At 45.4% G+C, this 26,707-nt stretch overlaps 1 protein-coding gene across 2 annotated transcripts in view; it reads left to right on the top strand.

Moving 5' to 3' along the window:
* RAI2 (retinoic acid induced 2) overlaps nucleotides 1-26,707 on the top strand; it is a 43,796-nt gene that overhangs the window by 10,657 nt on the left and 6,432 nt on the right. Inside the window, exon 1 of one of the 2 annotated variants that reach the window (XM_059467064.1) lies at nucleotides 19,148-19,323. The exons of the other annotated variant lie outside the window; for it this stretch is intronic. The gene's annotated coding sequence lies outside the window, so the exon portion shown is untranslated. Of the gene's footprint in view, nucleotides 1-19,147; nucleotides 19,324-26,707 lie in introns of those variants that run through there. 2 annotated transcript variants of the gene reach the window in all.

The raw sequence follows: 26,707 nt of genomic DNA on the forward strand, positions 1-26,707 counted from the left end.
CTTTGGCTGGTCCAGCTGAAAGCAGCAGCTAAAGGCAAGACTGATGCCCAAAGGGATCAAATTCCCAAATGCTCCATGATTTCTCTTGGTTGCAGTGGTGAAGATAAATAGGTATCCAAATGGTTGGCATGCTCTTGCAGGCTTTTGTTGTGCAGCTTCTGCAGGGCTACTCACACAAAACATTCTCAGAGTGGAAGCTTTAATTAAAAGACTCTGGAATCTGAATTTTTTTTTCATTAAAAACCCTTGGGAAAATTGGGAAAATAGCTCAAATATTTAAATTTATTAAAAAAAAAAAAAAAAAAAAACCTAGCCAAACCAAAAAAAAAAAAAAAAACAACAAAAAAACCCAGGCAATCATAAAAAGAGATATTAGCAAGTAGGAAAAAGGTGTTTGTTTTTTTTGTTTTTTGTTTTTTTTTTTAAATATATCTTGATGTATAGGTAAAAGAAATAAGTATTTCTCGCTTCTACTGAAAAAGAACGAGAAAATGACAAACCCACAGCACTCCAGGGCAGGTTTTCAAATACCAGAAAACATATACCAATTTTAAACTTTGGAACAGGACATGATTATTATTTCTTTGAGAACAGGAGCCTTCGGATTCCTTCAAAATCTAGTTTAAAGCCAGCAATATCTTTAGTGAAATTAAATAAAGAAATTAATGTGTGAACAGCTCAACTGGTTTTGGGGTTTTCTCTGGTAAATGGGCAGTGCTGCACAGCGCTTCAGTTCCTCTGCCTTGCCCGTTACCCAAGAGACAGCCCTTTCCCAAGCAGAATTCTTGCTACATCAGCTCCATGCTGTTTATCTTCTGTTGCTCCCTTGGCAGTTATTATTTCTTAATGTGTTAATTGTAGTTCCTGGACCCTTGTGTGTGAGGGTGTGTAATGCTCATGGTAATGATGCCGACACGTTCTCTAGTTCCTGGAATCGCAGAGCGAAAATCTGAAATATGGCTTGGGCACAGAGCATCCAGTAAGAGAAGTCAATTAGAAGAATTCAAATAGCATGACAAGAATGAAGTGGGTCATAGGGAAGAGTAGGTGTTGGGTTGGGGTGGGGGTTTTTTGGGCTTATTCAGTTATTATTCCTTCTATGGCTCTGGCTTCATGTGATATATATATTTTTTTAATTAAAACGTGAATTATGTCACTTGCTTTCCACCTTTTAACAATATTTCACAGTAAATTTCATTCCTAATAGCAAGTAGTCAGAGGTAAGGAATGACTGTGCTGAGTGATGGTGGTTGTTAATTATTAAAAAGAAACCTATGGATTTGAAACAAATTAGACCTCATTAAGCTGAGGTCTGTTTCCACACAGACCAGCAGACATGAAGAAGCCCATCTAGGAGCATGAAAAATCCCACTTTTTAGCTGATGCGTCCCTAGTAGTGACGCTCCTGGGCTGGCAGGGGTGCATGTGCTTGTTTGGTTTGTATGAGAGATCCCTGGTCTCTGACCTCAGCTCAAAACCCGTGACTCTCTTGGTTCTCTCCCATTTCTCTTGCACTCCTCCTGTCAGCCCCAGCCACCCCAGCCCACCTGCACACAGGACTCCCAGCCCACTCTGGAGGTGGCTGCTGGCCCAGCAGCTGAGCCCACCTGGCTGGGGAAGCCCGTGCCTGGAAAATGTCAGAGTGCACCTTATTGACTGCTCCAGGTTTAGTGGAAGGAGAAACACAGAAAAACTCCTTTTCTCTTCCTTGATTTTGGAGAGGAGAAGGATCTTTGGCTTGTACCATGGAGCTCTCTCCGTGGCTAGGCTGGCAAACTCTGTAGGATACATTTATTTGTTCCCCTTTACAGAGGCAGGGGTTTATTTTTTGTTTGTCTGGATTTACTTTGTTATCCAAACTCATGCATGACTCTTAAGTTGTTTGTACTTAGAGTTTTTCCATGGGACTTCAACAGAAATCCAAAGGGCTGGAGTGATTGTTGGAGAGTACCCTCAAACATATGTAACCATTCCATGCTTTGAGCTGCTTTTTTGAAACTTCTTGGAGGCAATGGGTGAGTTCATCTGCAGGAGAATCCTAATAAGGAGAGTGAAAGGTGGCCTTAAGTGATCATTTTAATTGTATCTTCATAGGCATGCCATGTATGGGCTTTGCTGTTCTGGCTGAGACATCCCCCAAATCTTCTCTGGCATTACAGGCATGACACACTCATATCAGGAGAAGAAACGCCCATTCTGCTGGCTAGAAATCAGCAATAACATTTTGACATCTGTGCAACAGTTTAAAATGAATTATTCAGCACATAGATTGTGCTATTTGAGCAGCCAGCACATCTCTGCCCATTTACTACTGTCAGTCCATGGTGGAGATAGCACTGGTGCCAGTGGGAGCTGAGCACATGGGCTGGGGGTACGTTTTGGCCCATAGCCTGAAACAGCATTTGACAGCACCCCTGCAGAACATGATAGGAATAATCTGCTTTGCCACCAGCAAAAGACTGAAAGACAATGCCAGTCTCTTTCTTCTCTTAGAGTATGTTGAACACATGCAGATCCTAAGATCTTAAAAATAAAAGATCTTAAGATCTTAAGAATTAAAGCAATAATTAATTGTTTGACTGTTTGAGTTTTGCTTTAAAGAGTGAGACTGGTATGTAATTTTGATTAAATCAGTGTATTGCATATGACTGTCCAGAAGCCCTGAGCATCTCTTGCCTACTGGGAGTAGAGCCCGAGCACAAACTGGCAGCAGGTCCAGGCCAGTCTCCGCTTCTGCCACTTTGGGGGGTTAAAGTGAAGCAGTATCTAATCCCTGTCAGCAAAGAAAATTCATAAGATTCATGATGTCAGCAGCATCTGATTTGGAAAAACTAGCTGAAGTGCTGTAAGAACATACTTTGGAGAACTGCAGATGGGGAACTGGGAGGAAACAGATAACTAAACACCAGCACAACCCTTCCCTGCTCAAGATGGGCATTGATGAGAGAAAGTGGACATTTATCTTAAGCTTGGCTTTCTAACTCATCAAGGTCATCTGAATTACAGTAGTGTATGTGTGGTGAGATTCTAACATCTGTTATTTCACAGGATATCTGTTCCCTGTAGCTGCATTTTTAAAAATAAAATGCAGAACTCAGTATGGAAATGTTCTTTGCTATGGATTACTGTCCTTTTGTTGCCCTTCTTTAAGGACTATGTTGTAGCTGTTCACTGATGCTTATCTCACAGGTGAAAATTCAGGAGCCCTCAGATAGCATTGCAGTGTGCAGCAAAATCATCTCCCTGTCATTGCCCATGTTTTTCAGTTAGCTAGCTAAAAATGCCTCAATTTCTATTTGCTCTTCCATTTATGTGTAAGAAGTAATACCCTACTGTGGAAGGACCTCAGTGCTGTACATGAAAAGGCAAGACATATTATCCAGGTAACTGTAAAACAAATGGCTGGTATAATGAAAGTTAAGCAAACCCTTATGTCCCCTGAAGTCAGTAGAATTTAAACACATAGTTAAGGCTTGCTTGCAGTAAGGATATATCCTCTGATAGGAGCACTGTAGCTGTAAGGTTTTTGAACCCATGTGTGTGTACAGCTTTATTTTCAGAATCCCCAGGAGCTTTGCAATTAGCTGAAAGGAGTGTCAGTGTGCTGTGCACATTGCAGCAGTGCTGCCTGCTCAGGTGTGGTGCTTCAGCAGGACCTGGTTCCCTCAGCCAGCCCTGGGCAGAGGATGCTGCAGCTGCAGCTGGGTGTGAGCTGGGCTGTGCAGCCCTCTGTGGGTACATTTTGTAGGGACTAGAGTCTGTTCTGGCTTTTGTAGGGCTGCCAAAGTGTCTGAACCTTCTTGCTGTCTTTGATCTGCTCACCATTGCTGTGCTGGGGCAGGAGGATGTTGTCCCCCTTGGGCAGGGAGTAAAAGAGGCACAGAGAGATGTCAAACCTGATTTTAATGCTTATTTTTGTGTTGGCATATATGGACACATCTTGGGGGAGGGTTCCAAACCTCCTGTCTGCATAGTTTGATCCCCATCTGCTGTTACAGACTTGGTCCAGAGTTGCCACTCCCATGTGCGAAGCTCATCGTGTTCATCTCCGTGGATGTTCATCTCCCCTGTGTCAGAGCAGAATTCAAGGATGTGCCTTGCTGGTGTAGATGTGGGGTGGTGAGGGAGGAGGGGAATGTGCAGTCCAGAAAAACAAGGAGTGGGGTAAATAGCCTAAGTAATCTATGTATCAGGGTGGAAAAGGCTACCTGGGTTTATTGCCACTCGATTGGAAGGATGTGTGTAGCCTGTGTGCATCCATTAATTAGTGATGCAGTTGCTCCATGCTGGTACCAATAAAACCTTAATAGTACATGATACCAGCCTGTGATTGCTTCCTTTTTTCCACATCCCCTTGTGAGGATGTGTATATATCAGTGCAGCTGTGCCCTGCATACAGTGTGGATGTGCTGTGCCTGCCTGCACAAGACGAGGACAGTAAAATAATTCAGCGGGTTATTACCTCCCATGTGATTTTTCCAAGTGTTTATAAAAGGATCTTTGATATGCAGCACTCTCGAATGTGCACAAAATAAGCAGAGTTGTTTTCTTTCCTTTTCCTGAGACATATTAGTTCTTAAAATGGCTCCTGAGCAGCCTTTCCTAGGTACATGTAGCCACTGCAGCTGATGGTTTAGCAACAACAACAACAACAACAACAAGGAAAAAGGCTGTCCCTAGTTTCCTTTATATGCACACTGTGCAGCTTTTCAAGCAGTGCATCAAACACTGCTGGCTGGAAATTTCCAGGCCCATTTCCTTCTGCCTGGTGCATGCTCATAAAGCAAGATTGTCTGTACAGTCTGGAGCTGCAGTACTGCAGAAAGTCAATAAAGAGCTGACCACCTCACCTCTATCAAAAGCAGTTGAGAAGCCCTGCCTCATCTGCCTTATTAAAACTGCACTTGACTCCTGCAGAGAAACCTAGTTGGAAACCTTGAAGAGGAGGGATAAAAAAGGAGTCTGAAATTGCAGTGAGTATTCTACAGCTAGGTCTTGCAGTAAGGTTAAAGAGTGCATAATGTGAAATAAACCAAAAATGCAGCTTCATTAAAAAAGGGAAATGCCTGAATTTAATGCAATGAACTTCTGACTTTTCCTACCTGCAGTACAGCACAGAGATATGATTAGTTATTGCAGCAATGAGCAGATTTAACTAGCTCCCTAATGCATTTGTATTTTGAATTTAAATATGTATATGCCTACATATGCATGTGTGTTTATGCTTACATATGCATTTGTGCAGGAAAAGGCATGATGTAGAAATAGATGCAAGAGGTAGAATTTGTAATGCTACATGTCTTTGAGTGTGTGTTTGAAAGGATGTTTGGGGTTTTTCTCCTTTCCTTTATGTAACAGTAATTGATTAAATGTTTGCCAAGCTTTCAGTAGCATCTACTGGGAATCATCACCCTCACCTTCCCCAGGCATGCCAGCTTTTTTTCACCTTGAAATGAAAAAAGAGAGAACTTTAACAGAAAGATCATTGCTTTAGCTTAATATTGTAAGATTTCAGAGATTGAATTTTCTGATAGTAATGAAATGAACCCTGAGTTGTGCCATGAATTTGATTGCAGTTAATTTGATTTTTGAGATGCTCAACAAAGCTTGCCCATTAGCTTTAACCTCACATACTTTGGATTTGTACAAACTGGTATTTTATGCATGTATGGGTAGAGATACCATGAAAATCTCTCTCTGGTGGTTCGTTTGCTTGTAACATTTACTGTCACTGAGTACTTACTAACTATAAGTACTGACTATAAGTGCTATAAGTACTTACTTACTAGTTAGTACTTACTTACTATAGGGCTGTTGAAAATAGTATCCATTGAGCTGCTGACCAGTAATCCCACTTTGTTTATTGCTTTCATGGTGCAGGGATAGCTTTCCTTCCCAAGGAAAAATACAGCTGAACATCTCAGCCAGGAGGCACACGCAGACTCCATCCTGCAGTTTTTTCCAGTTCTCACTCTTGATGAGCCTGGTCACATGAGTAGCAGTGACTCTTGTCAGAAAGGAGGGTGTTTTGACTGAAACCCACCATTTCTGTATATGTGATCTGCCTCCTCAGACTTCAGAGTGAACGTGTGCTTCTTGCTTGTGTTTGCCAAAAGGCAACAACTGTGGGGTGGGGTATTCCCCAAGGTGGTCCCAAAGTCTGGCCTGTTCTCCTTGCATGATTTATTCTCAGTCAGCAGTAGATAAGATGGTGGAAGATGGCCTTTTATATATGTGTGTGTATAAATAATACCAGATGCAGATAAGAAACTATTTGGTGATGTCAGACAACTAAAGACATAAGGCTGCAGATAACTGGCATAGTATTATGGAGTTGATCATGTGTGGGAAAAACAGGAGGAGAATTCTGCTGCTGGGAGAAGATAGGTCACTATAGGGAAAAAAATACAGAGGCTGCAGTTTCCAGAATAGGGGAGAAACAAGATAGGGAGGGAAGAGATGAATGGCAGGGGCATGCAGGTTGGGAGTGTTGCCAGAAGTTCTCCAGGCAGTGGGCAAAGGGCTGAGCTGCCAAGGAGATTACTGCCATGAGCTGCTCCTGGGAGGTCCTGTGAGCAGGGGGAGGCAAAGTCTCAACAGAAGTCAGGGGATATATGACTTTGTGATGTGTGGAAGGGAAACTGCCCATAGATGGAAGAAGGGTTGGATACCTGACTGGAAAGAAGGCGTTTTGTCTGGATCTGTGCCATTGGAGTACCGACGAGCACTTGTGGAGCCAGGAGCCAGGCTGGCTCCTTCCAGCTCCATCATGCTGAGCAAGCCTGAGCATCCTGAGCAGGTTCATTTCCTGGCCCCAGCATGGAGGGGCCTGGGACAGCCCTGCTCCTCACTTGGGTGCTTCTGTGTCCCGTGGAGGGCTCCTAGAGGTCATGCTGGCTGCTGCAGGGGCAAGACCAGGGCATGTGCCCGTCCCCTGCTGTCCACCTGAAATAATCTGGCCTTGGTGGAGTGGAGCACTCACAGCAGGGCTGAGCTGAGAGGCCCTCAGTTCAGCAGGGTGAGTGCCAGGTACCAGGGTGTGCCTTTGCAGGGAGCTGCCATCCCTCTGCAGGATGCTGGCATGCCCACACCTCTGCAGCATCTCCTTGGATCCTGCCAAGTCACAGTCCAGCGGTCACCCTTGCTGACTGCATGGCAAAGAGAGGTTTTGTTATTCATAGCTTAGTATTTTATAGAGTTTGGGTTGTTTCTTAGATTCTCTTCTCTCCATTCTGCTTTTGGTGGCCCCATCTGAAGGCACTGTGTGCAGTTATTTTGGTCAGAATTAGGCAAACCCCTTCAGCAGCAGAGGAAAGCAGATAAAACATTAAACAGAAAGTACTGATGACTCTGATGACAGCATGAATCCTCACCAAAAAGGATGATACTGCTTCCATACTGCCACAAAGTTAGACTAATTCAGAGGCATCATGTCCGATGTCTCTCAGCCAATGCCAGCCAGAAAGGAAACAATTTTACACATCAGCAATTTTTTATGATTAATAATATTATCCTGCCTTAATTGAAAAATGGGCTGGTGCTCTCAAGAAGAAATTAAGCTGCAGGAATTAGTATCTAACCTCTTTATGATGAATGTGTATTTTTACACACTGCATATTACTGGCAGTGCTTTTAGAAAGAATCGTGCCGTGTATTGTAATAAAAAATTGTCCTGCATTGTTTGTAGTTGCGTGGCACCATTCTGTCTGGCTGACTTGGCTTTAAGAGCCTGAACGCTTGGGAAGAAGCAGTGTGAGGATGCTGAAATCCTTTTAAAGGGAATTTATGTACAAACAGGAGGATGATGTGTAGGCTCTGAGCTCTGCTATCAGTTGTTATTGCTGAGAGATATTCACAGGGAGTCGATGCCAGATGGAGCATTAGCCATTGCTGGCCTCAGTGCCTTCGTGGGAAGTCGGTCATAAAGTCAGTGAGAGCTCCTGTTTGTGGGATTTTTAAACACCAGTGAATCATTGTACGTAGTAAAGCAGTTGTCGTTGGGTGAGTTTGTGTAAAGGTCTTTGTGAACCTCTTTCTACCAAAACAAAGCTTCAGAAGGAGAGGGAGAGGCGATGCTGAAGGACAGGGAGATTTGTTATGCCAAGAACAGAGCTAGCAGTTCAGCTCTGCTGAGGTTTGCCAGGCACCCAGCAGGAGCAGGGAGCTGTCACCAGAGCCTGCCAGTCTGCCTGCAGCCACGGGTGGTCCAGGGGACAGGGGGAGCCATGGCTTCAAGGCACCATGCTCCTTCCATGTGTCCTGGCACTTTGTCTTGCGTGGAGCAGCCCAAAGAATCCAGGATTAAAGAAGATGAGGTGGTCTGGGTCTCTTAGTTGGACAGCTGGGGACAGCACAAAGTCAATAAAACTGCTTTCAACTGTACTGCTGGCACCATCCACATCTCCTGCAGGTTTCTTGGAGGACCATCACTTCAGCAGGAGACTCACATCATGTGGTGTGTTTCAAATGCCTTGTTCCCTGAACATAAAACACTTAAATGACCCCTCATCAACTTAAATATTGCTTACCCAAACCTTTGAATGTTGTGTGTCAAATCTCCCTGGAAACACACAGTGAAACATAGATGTCTGTGGTGGAATCGCTGGTGCTTTCCAGTGTCCCTGGGCAGAAGGGTGTAAGGAGCCTCCTCCTCTTCTTCATCCTGGAATAGTGGGAGGATCCTCGTGGAGAAATATGTACTTGGGTGGTACCATCTTTCCTGGAGGGAAAGCTGCCCACAGTTTGGGGCTGTGTAGGGAGGAGGAGGGTCTGAGCAAGGAGCCAGGAGTGTCTGTGGATCCGGGGGTCTCACTGGCTTTGCCGGGATGTGTGGGAGCACAGTGGGAGCAGCCTGGGCAAGGTTGTCCTTCCCTGCTCCTTCTTGGGCACAGCCCTTTGAACTGTGCCTGCCATGGGGACCCCAGGATCCTCCCAGCCCTGCTGAGGGGCAGTGGTGGGTGGCTGGGGCTGGCAGTGTTTCCCTGGTGTCACTGCCTGTGTAGGCTGGTCCCGGGGCATCCTCACACCCATTCTCTGGCATCTCTACATTTGTAGCCAAGGTCTTCTTACTTACCTCTTCCTTTGTATTTCAGCCAGGTCCCCATTAAAGCAGACAGTGAGGAAGTCTGCATTAAAATGCTTCCTTCCATCCGTCTGTCCTCCCCTCCTCCCAGCCCCATCCTCCTTGTCCCTGGAGGAAACACTCGTCTTTGCCAAGATCCTGCCTCGCAAAAGTAAACAATATGAAATTACAATAAAATGTTTTGATTTGCTGGGCCTGACATTCAGAAGCTGCACAACAGAGACTTACAAAAAAGGATTTTCTATAGATAGCCAGTGTGAGAAAAAAATAAATCTCTCATATTGGGCGTTATTTAGATCCAAGCAACAGGGCAGCGTGAATGGGAAACAGAGGATTTCGTTGCCAAACCTGAAGGTTCTTGGGAGGTTTATGCTGCAGCATCTGTCAGCATCTTTGTGCCTGGCATCTGTGGGTGACTGGCCTATTGCACAGTAATGTCAATATTTGGGACTCTTGTCTCTGTGTGTGTATATGTGCTGTTGTTGCTTGATGCTTTAAGACTGGGTAGTGGACTGAAAGCCCTCTGAAGGAAATAGATGAGCTGAAACTTGTTTCCTCTGGGGCTCTTCCACATAACTCAGAGGAAGGCAAACAGAAATGGAGGTGTAATCCCTGGGAGATGAGCTTCCTTGGGCACTTGTCAGTTTAGCCGGCTGGGTAATCTGCTCTGTCATCGAGATTTGCAGATTAGCTCTAGTGAAGCTAGTTGGCTTTGACATTTCATTAGGGAAGTTTTCCACAGTTTTTCATCCTCAGTCTTGGGGCTGTAAATTATGGCTGATGTATCTTTGTTATGTTTACACCTTCTAACATTTATGCAAGTAGATGATGGGGCTGCAAACATCTTATCTGATGAGGATTTTTTAAATCATTGCTTGTTTATGGAAGACTAACTGGGTCAAAGGCTAATTTTGGGAAGGATTTGCTTTCCCCAGTGCTAACCAATAAATTTTCATCTGGATATCGTAAGTTACCCAACCGTTATCTCCTGAAATGGGGATAAAAGCAAACATCATTTATCCTATAATCTGCAAATATTTTGAAAAGTGAACTGGAATATCAATAAAAGGTCTTATCATCAAGGTCTTGTGAGAACTCTTAAGGACTTTTGTTTAGAAAGGAGAATGTTAAATATAGAGACAAGAACTGTGTAGATGAGGGGGGAATATGTACAAGTGACAGCATTGTAAATTGTCTCAAGGGTTCAAGGGACCGGGGAAGGACACTGTGTCCTGAAGTCACTCCTTCTCAGAGATGTCTCTGCTGATAAGTGCCAGTAGTTGTTCCTTGTGACAGTGATCGAGGGGGACAAGGCAAAGGATCACCCTGTGGGCTCCTGCAATGGTGAGCAGAAATGGGGATGTGGCCTGGGTAATTTATGAGGGCTGGACGTGCCCTTGCTCTTTCAGTGGCTGCAGAGGACAGATCCGTGTCCTTGGAGCTTCAGAGGCTGTCCCTGTTATCCTCTCCCTCTGGAGTCCCTTTTCAGATGCCCCTCTGAAGGGTTGCTGCCCTCAGGGCTGGGGGTGTAGGCTGTGTGAGCCTTGGGCTGTGTGAGCCATGGGCAGTGTGGGAGCTGTGTGAGCCTTGGGCTGTGTGAGCCATGGGCTGTGTGAGCCTTGGGCTGTGTGAGCCATGGGCAGTGTGGGAGCTGTGTGAGCCATGGGCTGTGTGAGCCATGGGCTGTGTGAGCCTTGGGCTGTGTGAGCCATGGGCAGTGTGGGAGCTGTGTGAGCCATGGGCTGTGTGAGCCTTGGGCAGTGTGGGAGCTGTGTGAGCCATGGGCTGTGTGAGCCATGGGCTGTGTGAGCCTTGGGCTGTGTGAGCCATGGGCAGTGTGGGAGCTGTGTGAGCCATGGGCAGTGTGAGCCTTGGGCTGTGTGAGCCTTGGGCTGTGTGAGCCATGGGCAGTGTGGGAGCTGTGTGAGCCATGGGCTGTGTGAGCCATGGGCTGTGTGAGCCATGGGCTGTGTGAGCCTTGGGCTGTGTGGGAGCTGTGGGACCTGTGGAGAATGTGCTGCAAAGGACCCCTCTGGGGACAGCCAGGAGAAACGTGTGGCCCAAGGCATTCAAGGCAGGGATCAACAGGGACACAAGGCTCCACTTTGTGCAGGGACATCCTTGTCCCTCTCTGGCCATGTTGCTTCCTCACTTCTGCTTCTCTCTCCTTCACTGGTGCTGTCTCACATCTTTGCTTCCTTGTCAGCCTCCTGTCCCACAGACATTGTCAGCAGTGGCATGTGGGCGCTGGCACCTGAAATCTGCCTTAACACACTGCCTTGTACTTCTGTTACAAAACTGTGAGTGAAAGGCAAAGTTTAGTTAAAAATATTTGCTGTGCTCTATTCCAGCTGAAAAATATAAATAGAGTTAACATAAGTGTTAATAGATGCTGCATATCTTAGGGCTTCAGTGATTTATCCATCAATTATATCATTGTAAACTGAAGGTGAAGTTGCACCTTCCAGAGTCTGGGATAACAAATGATTCAGCTGAACTTCTGCTGAGTACTTCTGTTTGAATTACTTTCAGTGAGTGAAAAGGGTACAACCAGTAAAAATGTCCTGGATTGGGCAGCTTGCAACTGCATGGGTTGGTTTGGGCCAAATCAGCAGTTCCTGTAGCATGTATTCCTGTGTCCAAAAAATGGAGAAATGTTGAAAATAGAAGTTTGTGTGTATGTGCCCATGTGGACATATAGACACATGCTGTTCCTGTAAAAGGTAAATATCAATTCTGATTATCTTTATATTGATGTAGCAATTTAGAAATAGCTTTCCAAGAGAAGGTATCTGCAGTGTTACATTTACCAGCATAATGAAATCAGACAAGTTTTCAGTCCATGAATCACAGTACAGTATTTGCCATTACAATTTTTATGCTTGTATTGAGCCAGCAACACTATCCAAAGAATTTTATTAAATCAAAATGATGAAATTGAAAATCTGTATTGACTCTTCTTTGGGTCTTTCATGTTCTTTTGTGCTTTGACTTGGGAATAAATTTAGTTTGTTTTTCAGACTCTATTCCCCTAGTTACTTTATTTCTCAGGTTGAAGGCTGTCTGTAAAATCTTACAGTGCTGTGTCGTAAATCTCAGGATGCTGCTTGTGGTGTTTACTGGCTGCAGCATAACACACATTGTATAACAGTCTTTATTATTGTGGCTGTTTGAGAATTTGAAGCTCAAAGTGGGTCCAAGCAGACCACAGGAATCTGTGACTTCAAGGCAATGATAAGAAATTTATTTGTGGCTTAGTAAGAGACAACACAAATTTAAAGTTGATTTCTGGTCATCACAAGAAATGCTATTGCTTAGGAATGGCTTCAGTGGAGTATTCTTTCCTTCTAGAAGGCAAACTGTGGGGAGATTTGTGTATGGGATTGACTGCAGGCAGAAAGTAAAGTATTTTTTTTAGAGCCTTGAATGTTGTTCTCAATACATTTTTGTTCCACAGAAATGCAGCTCCTGCAGTTTTAGCTGGGAACAGTTTTGCAGCTCACACTGTGGAGATGCCCTGGGACTCCACTCCTTGCCAGTCACTTTGTTTGAGCATTCAATCCAAATCAGACCTTCACAACTGAATTGTGGAGAGCCCATGGAGGCCTGTAAAAGAGCATGGTCTGCCCAAGTACACCTGTTTACATGGTCTGGCTTTCTGTGCTATGATCTAGACAAGCCTATTCTCCAGCTTTCAGAATTATGAAAATAGATCACTTCCTCCATTGTGTTCAGAAGGATTTTTCATCCATCTTTGTCAACTGCTTTAGAAACACAGTAGACATCCCTCAAGGAGTCTTAATTTCTGCAAGATAATGGCACTGCCCAGCAGCTCTATATTTGTCCCTGCTTCTGTATCTTCCCTAACAAATTCAGATTTCCACCATCTCTACTTCTAGTATTCTCTGCAGCTTCATTCATCTTTTCCTTTGGGTCAGCAGCCCTAGGTTTTCTTCTTCCATTTGCCTCTTCATCTTCCCTACATATTTTTGTCTCGGGGGGGGGCAGGAGGGAAGGTGTTCATTTGGGTTTTCTGTTTGGTTGATTTTTTTTAATGCCCAGAATTCTGTCTTGTACCCTGCATCATCTTCACTTTTCATGTGCATCCCCAGAATTGCATTCCCCAAATGGCATCTCTCTGCTGATGCCACATTTCCATGTGCTACCCCTTCCTTCCATTGCAGCTAGTCCTAGGAATAAATCATCAAGGCCACTCTGTCAGCAGAGTGGCCTTTCCTGGGAGGATGAGTGAGGCTTGAGATGAGTGGTGGTGTTCTGCTGGAAGGCGTTTGGTGACTGCTATCAAGTGCTCCTTTGATCTGGAGACAACTCAGAGGTCTTCACAGTTCTGTGGTACAGATGTCAGAGCTCTGCATCCTTCCTTCTCTTTTGCTCCTTGCTTCAGGTTTTTGGGGCATGCTCTGGTCTCCACAGGACTGGTGTCTGACCTGCATTCAAAGGTATCTGCCTCTCTGGGGTTGATCCAGTACAGCTCTCTGAAGCTGTTGCACCAGAATTCCACCCAGCTGACTGCAGGGCTCCACAACCTGCGGGACCTGGTGTTAGAGCCAGATGTGCTGTTCCATAAGGACCAGCAGCTGACTTCCAAGGCACTTGTGGACAAAGTGGTTATGCCTACTTGCACAAACCCAGACAACATTTAATTACTTCTTACAGCCCTGTTCTTAAGGAAAGGGGTTCCAGTGATCTGAGATTAGCTGGAGAATGGTGTGGCAACCTGATCTGTTAAATAGGCTGAAAAACACATTCAGCTGCTAGTGCTCACTCATCAGCACAGTGAATGTCTCTGGGTTAATAATAGCTGCCTTTTTTCTTCATTTATCCCCCAATTTTACCCTCTAATGGAAATCATGCCTGTCACATGTTTAAAACAGATTTTCTTCACTGTGCGTATGGAGGAAGGTAAAGGAAGTGATAAATCTCTAAAAAACAATATGATAAAATAAATCCTCTCTTACTAGGGGGCTAGATATTGAGCTTTTTACTCCTTTGGAGTCTTGATCTGTAGCTGGCCCTGCTGACTGTAAGATGACTTCTGCTGCAGCAGGACTTGAAGTGCCAGAAACTACCCTCTTGCAGTCACATGGGAACCCCAAAAACTGAAGCTGTAGATCACCATATCCAGTGAATATCTGGTATGTTGTCTGTCAACAAAGAATAGATTGAAGGAACTGAAAAAAAACCAAACAAAAAGCAATCCCCAAAAACCTAGTAAAAATTGCCCTGTTTGAAACAAAGTAAATAAAAACTTTGGGGTTTTGAGACTTTATGTCTTTCCTTTTTTGAGACTTTATGTCTTTCCTTTTTTTACCTTCAATAATCTGAAGAAAATCCATCGCTATTCCTACCTGCTTCTGACACAGGAAATATTTTATACTTAGTTATTTCCCTCTTAGCATCCTATCAATAACAGGATCAAGCTGCTGACTACCTGCTCATTCCTTTCCTCGCTGTGTTGGTGCTGTGGATATGGGCAATAATTAGCTGAGGATCAGAGTGATGCAGCTGCTGTAACCTCATGTTTCTGTCACACCAGTAGCCTGCTGAAGGATGGGTGGTTGTTTGGCTTTCTCTCATGGAGACCATGGGGCAGGCTGGGGCTGGTGCTGAACTTCTCATCCCACTCTGGTGCAGTGTCAGGATCCTCTGGCTGCAGTTCAGCAGCAGCAGTGATGGCTCTCTCCCAGCCTGCCCTCCTCCCATGACCAGAAGAAATGGAAAAGAGGGGGAAGGCTTTTGTTCCTGCAGGATGAACCACTCCAGCAGCAGCCACAGGATGCAGAGTGGATGCTTTCTGCTTGCAGTCCTCCCTGTTTTGTGGCAGATGGGCTTCAGCTAAAATAAACCAGTATTCCTTGAACCTTTGAAGTGCTCTTGTCTTCTGAGTCACTTCCCTGTCACTGACGGGCAGTGTGACGCTGAGGGATGTTGCCTTGCATCACACAGATGTGCTCAGCCATTCAGGCCACTCAGCCTCCCACTTCATTTCCTACGTGAGTGGCAGCTCTGCCTTTCCTGACCAACATCTTCCTTAGGTATTTTCACAGACAGTGGAAAGCTAGGACCATTGGAAATGCACAGAGCCTGGTGCCACTTCTGGCCTCTGAACGTCCCTCCCTGCTTTCTCTCTTTGCAGATGTCCTGGTAGAAGGATCTGGGAGCAATGCCATCAAAACAGGTTTTCTTCTCTCCCATCTTGTGTGACATCCACTGTGCAGATAGAAGTGTGGCCTCTCAGGGCAAGCTGGCACACCAGCAAGGCTCCAAGTGAGCCAGACCACCAAAAATCAGGAATCACTTTATTATTCTTGCTACAGAAAGAATAATCCTAATGTTGTAATGCTCTGGGTTTTCATTTCTCTACCTGAAATTGCCATTTACATGAAATAATTTGTGGTGAGTCCAGAAGTCCCCAAAAGTCTAAATGCCTTTTGAATGAAATTGCCTATAGGTCTATTTTCTTCTTGAATCAGTCAAAAGACTTTAATTTGATAATGTTGAGATCTTTACCCTCCAAACAAAATAATTCTTTCAGTTTTAATTAAAGAACTTTTTTCCTTTGCACTAGACTGATTCTAAATGGGCTTCACTAAATCTTCTTAAGCTGTAAGTAGCAGTGACCCAGATAAACACTTTTAAAAATGCAACAACTGGAACTACAGTATGTTGCCTTTATAAGACGCAGCAAGAGAAGGGCTAAAATAGTTCTATATTTACAAGGGTAACAAGTAGCATTGTATCTTTAATAGCAGATTCATAGACCAGTTTAAATTTTTCATGTTACTTGTACAAATCTGTATGAAATAAGTGTTTCTTAGTTTGGAGTCAGAAACTTAAAAGTCACAAAGAGGCCTATGAAAAGAAATATTTTTTCCATTTGTGGATGACTTTTTGCATCATAACAAGGCCTTTTAAAAAAAGAGGAGATAACTGTGTTTAAGAGTGTATCATAATGCAGCCGCTCTGCCAGGACCATAAAGGCAGCCAGGATAAGGTTGCATTTCTGTTTTCCTCAGTGCCTGGGTCTGCAGCTTCAGTGGCTTTTTGATGTAAGGTCTGGGCTCTAGCTCCAGCCAAACCCACCAGTGCCCACCAGCACACAAACCAAGGTCTGGGGAAGACAGCTGTACTTCACTGGCTGTATCAAAGGTGTTGCCAAAGGGCTTTCTTCAATGTTATATGAGTAAGCCCTTTCTAGAGTCCTAAAAACTGGTTGATGAAATAAGGGGATGCTGCACCTTGTTCCAGATGCACATTTTGTGTGTCAGTGTGACAGATGCTGTCCAGGATGCTCTGGTACCAATTTCACGCTGCAGTTGGAGTGTGCTCCAGCTCCCTTGTCCAGATCTGACTGACTGTAAGCACTGCTGCTGCAGGAGCAAACATGACCAGAACTTCTCCTGGGAACTACTGCCCAAGCCATGAACAGCATGGAGGGAGCTGATGGAGCTCAGGAGAGTTCAGACTCAGCTCTGTGTGGTGGCAAGCACCCTGTGCTGTGGCTGCTGGACAGGGAGAGCCAGGCGCCAGCAGGGCAGCCTGTGGGGTGTCCTCACACCCCATAACTTGGTAAAATGCAGAGCCTTTCCACCACTTTTGGTTTTGTGGGTTTTTTTAGACATTGGCCTCGGTTGTGTTTACACAAAGAAGAAATATGCACTATCGGGAAAAAATGGATAATAAATAACCTTTAATTAGCATTGAAGACACGCAGAGACCTAATCCCTCAGTGCCTGTTTAGACAGCTAAACCCAAACATGTGCTGGAGGCTGGGTCCTGGAGAAACCTTCACCCAGAGCAGGGGCTGAATTGTCCTTCATCACTGTAAGGACTGGGCAGAGTTTACTGGATGTTAATTGTACTGGGTGTTTTGGGATCTTCAAAGACCCACAGCTCTTCTTTAATTTATTTTTGGTAGCATTATGCTCTCCTGTTTACTCTGGTTAGCACTGAGCTGTAAAATTGCTATTGTCAGATAAAAAGTCAATGTATTTTATTGATTCCTCATGCTTTTGCAGCATTCTGGGGGAGCCTTTCCACTGGACATGGAGGATGCCTGGGGGTGGCGAGATGAGTGTGCACTGGGATGCATTCACCATGGCAGCATTCCGTGTGAAGTGATGGGGGCTGGCACTGACCTCACCAGTGAGGTCCATGCAAGGGCTGCTATCCCTGGAGATCACTGGAGTTAACCTGCACACAGTGTGTTCTGGAGAAGATTCAACCCTTCCAGTTGCATCAGCCAGCCATGGAGATGCAAGTTGGTTGTTGCAGCCTGACCTGGCCTCCCCATGGGGAGAACTGTGGATGCTGAGTTCAGGGCAGTTCTGGTGCCTTCTTGTTGTGGAGCACATCTTGACAGAGTTCATGTCGCTATCCGTGCCCTGGTGGCCGCCCTCCAGTGCAGCCATGGCCAGTGGCTGTGTGCTTGGCTTCTTGAACCGTGACACCTTTTCAGGAGGATTCAGCTGAGGTCATACAGGGTTTGTGCTCACTGGGGCACAGCTGTCTCCTCTGCTTTGTGCTGCCTAGGTGTTTATCCAGCTCATCCGACAGTTTGGTGCGGGAGCGTGTCCTCTGCCAGGCAGTGCAAACAGTGCTTTTCCTTGGTTGCTGCCTTGGCTCTCAGGGCTTCTTCTTAACCCCTGTAGGGGTGCAGCTTGTTCCTGCTGTGCACCTTGTATTGCAGACACCTCTGGTTTCCCTCAGCCACCATCCTGGGCAAAGACAGGCCAGCAGCAGCCCCTGGGAGCACAATGGCCTGGCACACACTGCTTTGGTACCTCACAGACCCCCCATTCTGCATGTGGGGTGCCCAGATGCAACAGCCCAGCTGGAGCCATGGAGCATCTTGGGCTAGTGTGGGACAGAGCCACATTTTCCATGCAGAGGACCTGAAAGGTGCAGCAGCTCTTCTGGTCAGCACCAGCTTCACCCCTTGAGCATGGGGCAAGTGCAGTGCCCGATGCTGACTGTGCCACTGAAAGGGATCAGGGAGAGATTTTGCAGGTGGTATCTGCCCACCCCCTTTGCCAAAAGCAGGCTCTTCAATGAACATAGTTGTTTTCTTTAACACCCCACCAAGAGAATACAGAATATTTTGTACGTCTTGGGTGCTCTTGTTGTTTCTTTCTGCAAGGGTGTCATTCATAGCCAAGCTTGCTACCAGCATAAGCATTTGCCTGAGGCAAGAAGAGAATGTGCCATTTCTCACAATTTACACAGGCTATAGGCAGTTTTTATTCCCTAAAGTTACTATATAATTTAAACCATTTCCTCCTTGTTTGCTGATCTCCCAGGCTCTGTTGTGCTTCTGTCAGGCACTTGGAACTGCAGGAGCTGCAGTAGCTCAAGCCCTCAGTGCCCATCTCTGTTCCTTTGGCCATACCCAGTGCTCCCACAGAGACAGGGGAGGGGGTCACTCACCCTGGGGGTGGGTTAAGACCCTGGGGGTTGCTTAAGATCTGGCATTTGGGGACAGGGAGGGTTGGACAGGCACAGGTGGCACCCCAAGGCTGTCCCCATTTCCAGGAGTATGTTTGGTGCTGGCCCTATCCTAGTGGGAATAGGCATTGGCATTGGTGCCACCTCATTGTATACCCAGGCTGAGGAAGAAGGACTTTGTGCATCACCTGTGACACTGATCCAGTGTGGGGTGGGTTAGTGGGAAGAGCTGGTGCCTCGGGGAAGAGAGGACTCAAAATGGTCAAGCCGTTGGGAATAGAAGTGCTGTGGCACTCCCCACTCCATACAGTGCAAGAAAACTCTTAGCTCCAGCTACATGAAAAATGTGTCAGGGAAATGTATCACTGCCTGAAACAATATACACAAAACACGAGAGACAAAAGTGCCCTCAGACCCCCTTGCTCAGAGCTGCTTCTCAAAAGGGCTTCTGTGGGGCTGACCTTCCCCCCAGCCTGCTCTTACACTGCGGCTGTATTTGCATTAGTGCAGGAGAAAGGGGAAGCAGCCTCAGGCCCTGTCCTGCTGTTATTACAAGGATAAGGTAGGACATGGTACTGCCATGGAGGTTTTTATTTGTGTGTTATTTGTTTGACTTTCCTAAAGGGAGAGCCTGTGACTAGTATGTTCTTCCCTAGTAGAGCATCACCTCACATTTTCATGGCAGTCAGTCTGCTCTGTCTGCTGAGGTGGCCTGAAGAATCAAGAAGACTGACAGCAAAAAAAATTACTTCAGAGCTGCAGCAGCCTGCTGGCAGGTCTGTTTGGAGTTTTTTCACTGTTAGTTTTATTCTTCTTAATTTTTTATTTCATTTTCTTTGTTGTTGGTGGTAAAGGAATGAAGCTACACAGTAACTTTCTTCCTCCATTGTCTACAGTTCATGTATACCAAAATTCAGTTCTTTGAAAATTGTGTGTGGAATTAATGCCAGGCTGCAGCCCTGTGTGCCCTTACATGCTGGAGTGCAGGACCTCTTACATCCAGAGCTTCATTGCCATAGAGTAACATCACCTCACCAGGAGAGCTGAGCCACAGTCATGCTGTGGACTGCATTGCTAGACTGCTTCCTGAGGCTGAGCTGAGCTGCCAAATATGAAATCTCCCAGTCAGATTTATTGGAGTGAGCTGGTGACATTCCCCAGAGGACGTGGGATCTATGGTGATGGATGACGCCGATCCATTAACGTAGTAGTCTCATCTGGGAGAGATGTAATTGTCGTTATGCATCCTGCAGTTTCCCTAAGTTTTTCTGAACACATAATAGCACACATTGCAGTGGAAATTACTGGTGAAAAATGCTGCAGTAAATATGTCAGGGGCTCTATATCCTACAGCAGTGTGCTTCTCTTCTGAAACCATGCAGCCATCATTAGGGGAGGGGTAGGGGAGACGATAATAACAAAATTTGGTATAGTGCACTCATCATGATGTATGTTCTCTCCAAAGGTTTGATGGAAAAGTATGGGCAAGACTGACCTTGTTTCCTTTTGCAATAAGCATCTGCAAAATATGTTCATGTTGACTTGTTCACAGAATCAGGAAAATGCTATTTACTGCAATAGCAGTGCTGGTTTTACATCACTGGTTGCCCTGCTTGCATTTATACATATATGTATGTATATATGTATGTATATATGTATAAATGTAAATATATATATATATATGTGTATATATGTAAATACAGCCCTTTTCCTCTGAGTAGTCTGAGTCTGAACCCCTGATGACAAAGAGCATTATTACTTTTTTTGGTAGTCTTGGAATACTTTGGAATAGTCTCACCTCCATGCATTGAGAGCAGTGTGTCGGTCAGAGCTCAGATACCAAAGCAGCTGGAGAAGACTTCGTTAATTGGCTACAACATCTTCATTAATAGAGCATCAAATTAGTACAATTCTGACAACATTAGGCTGACTAGAAGTGCTCTGGCAGCAGAGAAACATGATGAAGAGATAGGAGAAGGCACATGGGAGGAATGTGCCACAAGGAGTGGCCAGCAGCTGTTCTGAAAGGGAAGGCAGCCTGTGCCACCTTAGTGAGGGTGTGTGTGGATGTGTGCCCACTCATCCTCTTGAGTGGTTGCAGTGGCAACTGGAATCCAAGCTGAGGTCTGTGCTTTGTGCCAATCATGTGCCAGCATGACTGCTGCCCGTGGGACCTCACAGCCAAGTGGATGAAGGAAAAAGGCACAACAGAAGTGCTTGCTTGTATGCCTGTGCATGTGGGACATTTGTAGGCACTACAGGTAATGCAATTTATTTCAGTCTGTAATTGCAGAGACCTCAACAAACTAGAGAGATGGGCAATCACCAACCACATGAAATTTAACAGGAGCAGGTGCCATATTCTGCACTTGGAACAGGGCAACCCTGGCTCTGTGCACAGACCGGGGAATGAGAGGCTGGAGAGCAGTGCCTTGGAAAGGGCCCTGGGGGTCCTGGTTGATGCCAAGCTGAACATGAGCCAGCAGTGTCCTGGCAGCCAGGAGGGTCAGCTGTGCCTTGGGGGGCATCAGGCACAGCATGGCCAGCTGGGCAAGGGAGGGGATTATCGGGGTGTGTTCAAGAAGCATCTGGACAACACTGTCAGGCACATGGTGTGGCTTTTAGGGTGTTCTGTGCAGGGCCAGGAGCTGGACTCAGTGATTCTAAAGGGTCCTCTTGAGCTCAGTATATTTATGATTCTGTGATAACCTGGACTGGTTGACTGAGCAGTGGTAGCCTCAGTGGCACTGAAATGCAACATGACATATTTTCAGTATTTTCTGTTATTTGCATACTACTTGTGGTCAGATCCATCTGTCATATTTCCCAGTTCAGTCTAGAAGCTTCTAGGAGGACAAAACTGGTCATTGTTGAGAGGTTTGAAGGTTATCTTGTTACATCTATCAGTGCCACCATGCTGCATCTCATCTGGTGTTATTTTGAATTCAGTCAGAATTCATCTGACATCTTGGCATGGTGGAGAGAAGAGGTCAGTCCTCTTCCCCTCAAAGTCAAACCAGGAAACACCTGGTACAAATGCTGTGAGGAAAGCATGTGTAAAATTATGTGAGATCCAAAGAAAAAATGCTGCATTTTTAATCACATCACAGGAATCTTATATTTTTCTGTCTCTTATAAATAAAATTCTTGCAGTGGTTAAAAGTTTTGCACGGATGAAAATGAGGGCCTTTTTTTCTTGAAAGTTTTTTCCATCAAGACAAGATAGGGTGGTGCATGAGTGCTTGAAATCTGCTGTGCACATACTTTCTGCTGAGGATTAGTGCCATTGTGTGGCTGATGAAATGTTGAGCTTGGCTTATAAAAGTGATGGGGAGGGAGAGAAGGAGAGTCAGTCTAATAAATCTGAAACTATGAGTGTAAACTCGATTTTGAAGTGGCAAGCTGATGGAGCATTTGGTTACTCATGCTAGTGGGGAAGGACAAAGCATTTAATAACCATATTTTGCACAGAGGGAGGGAAGATTCCTCTATCCTTTGGCTCCCTAGGCAGCAGTCCAATACTCCTGCACCTTTGTATCTGCCTGTGCTACCAAGTGAGACCCTGTCCCACAAGAGAAGATAAACTGAGTCTGCTGTTTATTGCCAGCTCTTCATCGCTACATCTTCTCATTTGCGACTGTATCTGTGTCATAAGAGCCACCAGATCTATGGGCAGCAGAAAGTGTTTATCCCTGTCAGCCCGTGGTGGCAGGCTGGGTGGCACACACGTGTGTGGGGAATCACATGCATGTCCTTACTGTGTTCTCAGGCAACAGCATTCATATGTCACCAGAAAGGATCTGTGAGCTGGAAGGTTCTGTTTTGCACTTGGTTTTGCTTTTCTTCTCATTATTTATTTTTTTTAAGCCAGGCTATATAAGGACGATGAGAGGCTGTGTGAAAATGTGGCTTTCAGTTGATTTAAGATGAGTTACAGAAGTGTTGGAATTTGCTATTCTAACCCCACGACTTTGTAATAAAGCTGAGGTTAACCCTATTCCGGCCCTGTCTGCACCAAGAGAAAGTGGTTTTTAACTGGAGCTGGTGTGCTGTAAGGAATGGGTGGGAAAGGGTTTGCAGTGAGTCTAAAGGGCTGGGTGTGTTAGGGCAGGTGTGGTACTAGTGCACCTCACATCATTTACAGGGTTTGAGCTGGTGAGGCTTGTTTACTCCTCCAGGGGGTAGTCTGGTGAGCTTCACTTCTGGGGCTAGTTGGGAGACAGACAAAGGGGTCAAAACTAGGTTTGAATAAAAGGGAAAAGTCAGATGCTCTGCCTGCAAAAGTGGCATAGCAATTTAAGAACTGATTTTCAACTTGACCTCACTAAGCTGTTGGCTGAGACCTGTTAACACATCCATGGCAGGGTCCCTGTCCCTCTTACCAGGACTAAAAATGTCACATCAGCGAGAAGAGATGAGCAGTGGATGGCAGCCTTTGCCACACTGATGCTCATCTGATGCTGGAGAATATCAAATGAATGTGGTAAAAATATCTGTGCCTGGGATCAGTGGAGAGAGTCAGGTCAAAACAGGGAGCCAAGTGTCTCAGAGCAGTGAACAAACCTCCACTGGGGAACCAATGAGGCTTTGAAGTCATTTCACTGATATCAAACTTGGAAATCCTTTGTAAGAACTGAGATGCTTTATGGGCTGTTTAATAAAGCACTTGACTGGGAAAGGAACAAATATTTTATTAGGCTGACACTGAGTGCTTTTTGTTTCAGGTTTTGGGGGAAGCAGGGATGGCAATTATGTTTAATTGGTATCCTTTTCCTCTTGTTATCATTGGTGTATTGATTGCTGGGAAAACAAAATGCGTGGGTTTAAAAATTTACTGTAAAGTAAGGGCTCTCTTGTTTGTTTTGTTTAGCTCTGTGTACTCAAACCAGCTCATTTTTCTTTGCTTTGCTGGCGAATATAATGTTTTGATTGAAAATGATACTAAATGATCAGATAAATGGGATATTTAATGACAAGAAAAATTCTTCAAAATATTTTTCCCATAGGAAAATCATGCACTTCACTTTTTGAGCCTAAAAACGCAATTCTTCCTATGATCCTACTACAAAAGTAAATACATGGGTGCACAGCACGCATGAAAGCCATGGAGGGTAAGGTATAGTAAATCTCAGGAACTCTGATGCAAGACAGATCCCCAGAGTAAGTTCAGTTTTTCCCTCATATAGTTTTAATTTAGACATTCTTAGATGTGCAATCCACTGTCAGTTTCCCTTCCCTGTGGGAAGCTGACCTCCTGTATGAGAAGAAAGCCTGTTAGATGAGAGTAGAGCAGTGATACTGAGGAAGGTCTTTGTCGCTGTGTCCCACAAGATCCTCACAGACACACAGCTGATGCAGGGGCTGGAGGAGCAGGCAGTGGACTGGAAACTGGCAGAACAGGCCCAGCAGCACAAAGTCCAGTTGGGCTGGGTGATTATGGCTGCACTGCAGAGGTCAGTGCTGGGTCCCACCCTGCTCAGCCTCCTCATTCATGGTCTGGATGATGGGCACAGTGTGCCTGCAGAAGTTTGCAGATTACACTAAACTGGCAGGAGTGGCTGATACATCAGAGGGTTGTGCTGCCATCCAGAGGGACATCAAGTGGGAGAATTGGGCTCACAGGAGCCTCGTGAAGTTTGCCAAAGAGAAGTGCAAAGCTCTGCACCTGGGGAAAAGCATCGGTACATGCCAGGGGCCAGCCACCCGGAAAGCAGCTCAGCAAGAAAGGCCTGGGTGTCCTGGTGGACACCAAGTTGACCACGATCCACAAAAATGATGGGCTGGAGCGTCTCTGCTGGAGGAAGTTTGGTTTTTGGGAAGGTACTGGTGAGAAGACAGTCCCCCAGGGCTGTGTAGGCAGCACCTTCCCATGGGAGGTGCTCAGGGCTGGGTACTGACACATCTGTCCCAGCACAGTGCTGCAGCTGCTCATGTCCCCATCCCAAGGGACTGCCTCATGCTTTGAAGGAGACATCTGCACACAGCCTGCTGTATAGGGGGAAAGCTGATTTAAACAGGTACTTCTACAGTCACAAAAACAGCAACTTGTCTTCCCAGTTTGAACAGAAATTGGGAGCACAAAAGCTGCACGGAGTGAGAAGCCCCAGCTGGGTTGAAGGGACATCACTTAACATGTGACTCAGCAGTAATTATGGCTGGCAAATTTATATTTGTCCTCCACATGTCAGATTTAATACAGCTGATTTCCATGCACTGTCTCCACCTCAGAGTGTGTGTTCAGCTCACTGGAAGCTAAGCAAGTTGATGCTGTGCAGGTGTTTGTGTAAAATACCAAGGATAAAAAATAAACTATGACTGTAAAGATTTTATTTTCAGAAACTTGGTGAAAGGTTCCTCCAAGCATGATGGTTCAGAGACCCCAGGAACACTATGCTGCAGATATGGGAAATATTGAAGATTTGGGAATAGCAAGATCAATCTGTAATAATTTCAAAGTAGCCTTGTTTTTATAGTCCTGACTTACATGTAATAGTGTATATGGTGTAAGCAGTGGTCCTTTTGAAAGCAGAGCCCATCAGTTAAGTGTTACAACCAGTTAGTGAAATAGTTTGTGAATGGAGTAAAAGAAAAAGGGAAAAGGCAACCAGGAGTACAGCAGCAAGTGCCATCTCCCTTAGGGTATGCTTAGGGTATGTCACAGTTTCCAGTGCAAATGTAGGGGGTTTTGTGAGGCTTTCAAATCGGGTATAAAAATTCAGTACAGGTTGAAATGTGTGAGGAAAGTGTTCTATTCCTCCCACAGCACTTACTGTCTGTCTTGTATATATTGCCCTTGGGAGTGAAGGTACTGGTTTCAGGCCCATGATAGGATTTTTTTTTCAATTGCTCTGATTTGTTTTTAAACGAGAAAAAAGTGAGTTCACTTCTCCCTGGAATGGATTGCTAACTACAAATTGTTGACAACAGCAATATAGTTAGCAAATCTATGACTCTAACGTGCTCTTTGCAGGCAATTAGCCTGTGCAATAGGCAGACAGCCATGGTATTTATTCAACTGAACTATTTAAAAGACCAAAGTACCATCAGCTAGTCAGGCTGCTGCATTTGAGAGTGATCATGCTGTGTGCTGAAGCAGTGTATACATATTGTCCATGTCCCATCTATAACATGCCATTTTGCACTGCTGTAATGATTTAATTTCTCTCTTGTTTCCCCAGGGCTTAACAGCTTGGATGGGAGCCTTGACACACATAGCTTTGCTTCTTGAAAGGATCCACAAATGCAGCAGTGCACAGTAAACCTGTTGCATTATTTGCTTTGGAGCATTATTTTTCTATCATCTTTTGAAGTTGTCTGATGAGGTGCTTATTTTAACTGCTCCTTGGCAGCATTCAGCTTACCCTCCACGGTGTGCCTTCCACAGAGTAAGAAGTACCATGAGGCAGTGCATACGTGCATGGTGGGCAGGAGATGTGCAGTGGGATGGGCAGCAAAGGCTGTGGGTGGAACTTCCATACCGGCAGTGATACCCTGGTGTAGTCCTCCCTTCTCTCTCTGGCTGGTGCCGGAGTGAATCCTGCCCGGAGTGAATCCTGCCCAGAGTGAATCCTGCCCAGAGTGAATCCTGCCCATTTTTCCAATGCCTTTCTCTCCTTGCCTTCAATTGATTTTGAATGGTACCTCCTAAATCCCAACAGGGAGTTACTTGTTGGGTGTTTGAGTCAAGGGACTGAGGTGGAAGAGAGCAGAGCTAAACTGTGATGTTCCCTTGGTACCCTTTAGGGGAGACAGACAAGTGCATGCCCGGTGATTCCCTTTTTGTGATGACCAAGCAGTGGTCATTGAGCCCTTTTTCAGAGGCAGTGGGACTGTGTTTGGGGTCCAGCTGTGAGCTGGCAAGAGGATGAAGGCCAGCTCTCCTTAATAAATACCCTGTGGGTCTCCTCTGCTCTGCCTGCCCCATACCTTGGAGGTGTTCACCATCAGCCCATCTGCTGGCAGAAGGGGGACAGGCCCCACTGGCCTTATGGTGCCTGTGTACCCAGCTGACGTGTGTGGTGTAACAAAAACAGCAACCACACATGGTGCAGCACAGTGGGGAAGGCAAGCTCACTACTAGCTGTGAGCTGATTACTCCTTTGCCCTTTGATGCTTGAGGATTACACTACTAAAAGCATGCACAGGGTAGCCAGGATTCTC

The sequence above is a fragment of the Ammospiza nelsoni genome, chromosome 2 (genome assembly GCF_027579445.1).
Source record: "Ammospiza nelsoni isolate bAmmNel1 chromosome 2, bAmmNel1.pri, whole genome shotgun sequence".
NCBI lineage: Eukaryota > Metazoa > Chordata > Aves > Passeriformes > Passerellidae > Ammospiza > Ammospiza nelsoni.